We start from the raw sequence: 5,067 nt of genomic DNA on the forward strand, positions 1-5,067 counted from the left end.
TGTCCTGTTTGTGCCAGCCATCGATCGGTCGCCGGCCGTGTCTCCCCTGATTTATTTCCTGACACCTCCTCGCACAGAGTAACAGTTATCAAGAGCTTTGGGTTGAAATAACCCCGGGTAACACCCCCATCTGGGGGCTCCTGCAGGTTGCAGCAAATGCATGCGGTCGGCAGCCCCCATGCGCCCCCCGGCTCCTCACTCACCACGCTCGGGCTCTGCGGCTCCCGGGCATGTGAGCCGCCGCCAGGGCACAGGGCCCGGAGCCTGCTCCAGGAGGGGCAGTGGCGCTGGTGGCTCACACTCCCAGGAGCTGCAGAGCCCGAGCACGGCAAGTGGGCAGCCGGGGGTCGCATGGGGCGCTGGCACCCACATGCATCTGCTGCAGCCTTCAGGAGCTCCCGGGGGGAGGAGGGGCACCAGGCTGCAGCCTGGGCAGGAGGCGTGGCTGCCAGTGCCGGCTCCAGGCACGAGCTTGGCAAGCAGGTGCTTGGGGTGGCCACTCCGGAGAGGGGTGGCACGTCCAGCTATTCAGCGGCAATTTGGTGGAGGGTCCCTCACTCCTGCTTGGAGCGAAGGACCTCTGTTGAATTGCCACTGCAGATCGCGATTGCGCCTTTTTTTGGGGGGGGGGGGGCTGCTTGGGTTGGCAAAAACCCTGGAGCTGGCCCTGGTGGCTGCTCCCCGCTAGCCGTGCTGCCGCCTTTGCAGGGCTGCTGCCTCCCTGCACTGTGCTGGGGCTCACTGCCACCGCTACCGGGATGCTCTGGCTCTTCAGTACCTCCGGAAGGCGGCCCCTCCCTGCCGAGCCGCTGCAGCGGCTCAAGTCTGGCAAAGCCAGTGAGTGGAGTCGGGGCGGGGGTCCCGGAGGGGGAAACCTGGTCTGGGGAGCAGCCCCTGGCCATGGCTGGCCCCTGGGGACTATAAAGGCTTATTGTGATTTGCCCCTCAATGAACTGATGTGCCGGGGGGGCGCAAGGTGGAAGTTTCGCCTAGGGTGCAAAATATCCTTGCACCAGCCCTGGGGGGAGAGGGTGGCAGATGGAGAGGAATATAGGTGGGAAAATGCTGGGTTTGCTCTTCAGAGCCGGAGAGGTGAGGCAGAGAACTGTGATCTCGCTGCATGAGAGCCAGAGAGAGACAGGAATTCTCCTGCGAGTGTCCGGTCAAGCCAAGCCTGAATTTGAATGTTGTAAATCCTGCCCAAGAGGAATGTTGTGGGGAGGGGCAGCATCTCCTGATTCTGAGAGGACAGGGTTGGGCAGAGGTGATACCAGACACCTCTGTGTTCCTGGGGAACCAGGGTGCAGTATCCAGCCAGACTCATGAAAGACCCCCCCCCCCAGCCTCTGCTTAAACCAAAACCCATCAGAAAAAGAAAACTTGCAGAGAGCAGTGAAGGGTGTTGGGAGATACACATAGACCCCTCCTGACAAGGGTGACAAGATTAAGACATCTCCATTAGCATACAGAATGGAGAGCAAAGACAACTCCCCTAGCCTCATCTGCTTGAAAGATGGGACAGGAAGACATCTCAATTTACATACAGAATGGAGAACAGAGAACCACACTGAATTCTGGGACCGGAAAAAGCAGGGAAGCACTGCATCCTGGGAATCTCTGCTCCAGATGCTAATGAACCTATGCCTGCACACACACGCAGCTCAGCAGTTATCAGACCAATGCTAGTAATGAATCCTTAATTGATATCCAAATACTGAAGCAGCTTAGGGTAAGTCTTCACTTACCGGAGGGTCCGGCGGCAGGCAATCGATGTTCTGGGATCGATTTATCGCATCTGGTTAAGACGCGATAAATCGATCGATCCCGGAAGTGCTCACCGTCGACGCCGGTACTCCAGCTCAGCGAGAGGAGTACGCGGCATCGACGGGGGAGCCTTCCTGCCGCGTCTGGACCTGCGGTAAGTTCGGACTAAGGTACTTCGAATTCAGCTATGTTATTAATGTAGCTGAATTTGCGTACCTTAGTCCGAAGTGGGGGCTTAGTGGGGACCAGGCCTTTGTTGCGTTGTGAGCTCCCTGGAAGAAAACACCACCCATAGCCCAGAGTGATCAGCTCCTATTGTCTAGTCTAAAGAAAACCCTTGAGTCATCAGCTTACCTATAAACAAATCTAGTGTTCTCCCTTAAACCATTGTAATTTCTCTACAAAAATCCCTACTCACCCTCTAGTCAGGGTTCTGATGCTTAGATCCACACTATGCATCAGTTCCACTGGAACTCCATCTCCTGACTGATCGTGCTGGGAGCTCTGCCTGTCTCCAGCATTCAGAACCCTCAGCTACCACCATCATCTGGGAACCCTGACCAGTTCAAGCCTCATGGAGTGGGTGAGACCCCCCCCCCTCTTTCTCTCTCTCTCTCTGTTTTCCTTTCTACCTTAGGTTTTAACCTTTAATCATGTATGTTATGTTGGTTTAGTCCTCCTTGTGTAGTTATTACTATTATTCAATAAATAACTTCTATGGTTAAGTTGGTTGCTTCTCTCTCTCTTGCTGAACTTTACTCATTTGTGTTTTTAGCTTCCCCCACTCACTCTACAGCAACGTTTCTTTTACCTAAGCTAAAGATCCCTGCAGCACCCAAAATACTGTGGGGTTTGCTCATCAAGTAGGTTACTGCCAGTACAATTGTGTTGGGGGAGTGGGGATACGGACATGCTGAATTTGGGATGCATAAAGGTAACAGCTTGAAAGTGCTGCTTGACCCAGTCCATGGAGCCCAGGGGCATATAAGGAGAGACAGCTTGAAAGTGCTGCTTCATCCAGCCCAGTGAGTCCAGAGACATATAAGGGGTCAGCTTGACAGTGCTGATTGACCCGGTCCGCTCAGACTTGCTCTGTTAATGTACGTATGGGTGTGTGGGTGTTCATCCGGTTCTGGGGTGGGAGTAACCCAGCCCTAGGGACCCTAGGTCCTGCAAGATAGCTCCATTGGGAGGGGACTTGCAGAAGGGAGAAGTAGAGCTCCATATGTAAACATAAATGACACAAGCAGTACATTGAGAGGATTACAGAACCCCCTTCCCCAGAGGAGTAACCCGAATAAATGAGCATACCCCAAGGTAATGGGCAAATCTGGTAACACAATGCAGACTTGCTCTGGGATGGGAATGCACAGTGAGGTCACCCCATCTCTGTCACAGGCGCCTCAAACTTCCCATAGAGATAAAACTCTCTGAAAACTTGTGCCCCTCTCCCTGACCCCAGTACAAACCAGGAACAGTCTGATTAGGCTCCCGGCCTCATCCTCCTCTCCCTCATACCGGTGCTAGTCAGGAGTAATCCCACTAGAGCCACGTGACCTGTCTACACCAGTGTGAAGTTGTTGTGAGAGGAGAATGAGACTATTGGCCTGTAGGTCTGTTTGCAATCTATGGGGAGGGCCTGCCAAGGGAGGCATGGGAATGTGTCAAGGGAGACATGACCTGTGTGGGTTTTTTTTTTTTTTAAGGAGCACTGGCTGGAAGTGCTCACAGACTGCCAGAATCAAGGGCGGGAGTAGGTGATCCCACCGGCCTAGGTCGTCTCGGGGATTCTTGCGCAGCATGTCCTTCAGGGTACAGTTAAACAGCTCCACCATGCCATCAGTTTGTGGGTGATCGATGGAGATGGACAGCTGCTTAATCCCCAGTAGGTTGCACACCTGCCGCAGCAGCTAGGAGGTGAACTTGGTGCCCTGGTCAGTGAGGATTTCCCAGGGCAGGCCCACGCAGGCAAAGACCTTCTCGAGTTCGTCAGCGATGGTTTGGGCGGTGATGCTCTGTAGTGGGATTGCTTCGGGGAAACGGGTGGCATAATCCATGATGACCAGCATGTACTGAAACCAAGCAATGCTTTTCAGACAGTGGCCCACCAAATCCATGGCTACTCGCTCAACAGCATTTCTACAATGGGTATGGGAATCAACGGGGCCTTGGGAGTCCGTGGGGGAGTAGGTAGCTGACATTCCGGACAGGAACTACAGTAGTTCCTCACCTCCTGGTGCACACCGGGCCAGAAGAACCGCGTCAGAATTTGGGCGAGGGTCTTTTCGCGGCCCAAGTGCCCTGCGGTCGGGATGTCACAGGTGAGTTTCATTATGGCTCGTTGGTGACATTGAGGCATGAGCAGTTGGGTCTGGAGCTCTCTGGTGTGAAGGCCGGCTGCTCAGTGAGTCGGAGGGGATCCTGGTCACAACACACTGACGTAGGTTCTGGCAGTGCTGCAGCCAGACTAGGTCCGAATAGTGTCCCTGCAGGGGGTCAAGCACTATGGGCTCCTCAGGGTAACTGGTGAGGGGTAGGTTTGGCAGCTCCTCTGGGTAACTGGCGAGGGGTAGGCTTGGCAGCTCCTCTGGGTAACTGGCGGGGGGCAGGCTTGGCAGTTCCTCTGGGTGACTGGCGGCGGGCAGGCTTGGCATCTCCTCCAGGCTCTGGTCAGCGTCAGACGTCAGCAGCTCAGGCCAGTCTTCGGGTCCGCCGCCGGTTGCGGGGTCTCCCAACCAGGAGCTAGGCCACAGGCATCTGGCCTCTCTGGCGACTGCTCCTCCAGTGAGCTCTGGAGTTGGGATTTTATGCTTCCTGTCCTGCGCCTTGACCTCTGGGGGACGGGCGCAGGATTCGCTGGCTCTGCCCACTTTGGTGTCCGGAGAGGCTCGTCCCTCTCTGGGGCGGCAGGGAACCACACCGCCTCGCTAGAGTGCCTAATGACCAGAATCTTTCAAAGCTGTATGAATCCACTGGCCTTGCTTCAGAAGGACCCACTGTGCATAGCTTGGAAAAGATTTCTTATGAAAAAAAATTTAGGGAGTTTGAACAACCCTATAAGCTTAGCCAGCTTGTTGGGGAGACAGTGTTGTTGGAACATTAATGTTTCCATGTTGATTCATTAAGTAAGCAGTCTGTGACTCAGGTACGGTGGAAAGATCGGGTTCCTGGTTTTTCAGAGCTGAACAGCCTTATAACTGAATCCACAAGGATGCAGGGGAGAGCAGCAAACTCTCATCTCTAGACAATTTGAACATGACTTTTAGTCTCTAAGTGGACTTGACATCTGATTCCATGTGGAAG

Source organism: Chrysemys picta, chromosome 12, assembly GCF_011386835.1.
Source record: "Chrysemys picta bellii isolate R12L10 chromosome 12, ASM1138683v2, whole genome shotgun sequence".
Lineage (NCBI taxonomy): Eukaryota > Metazoa > Chordata > Testudines > Emydidae > Chrysemys > Chrysemys picta.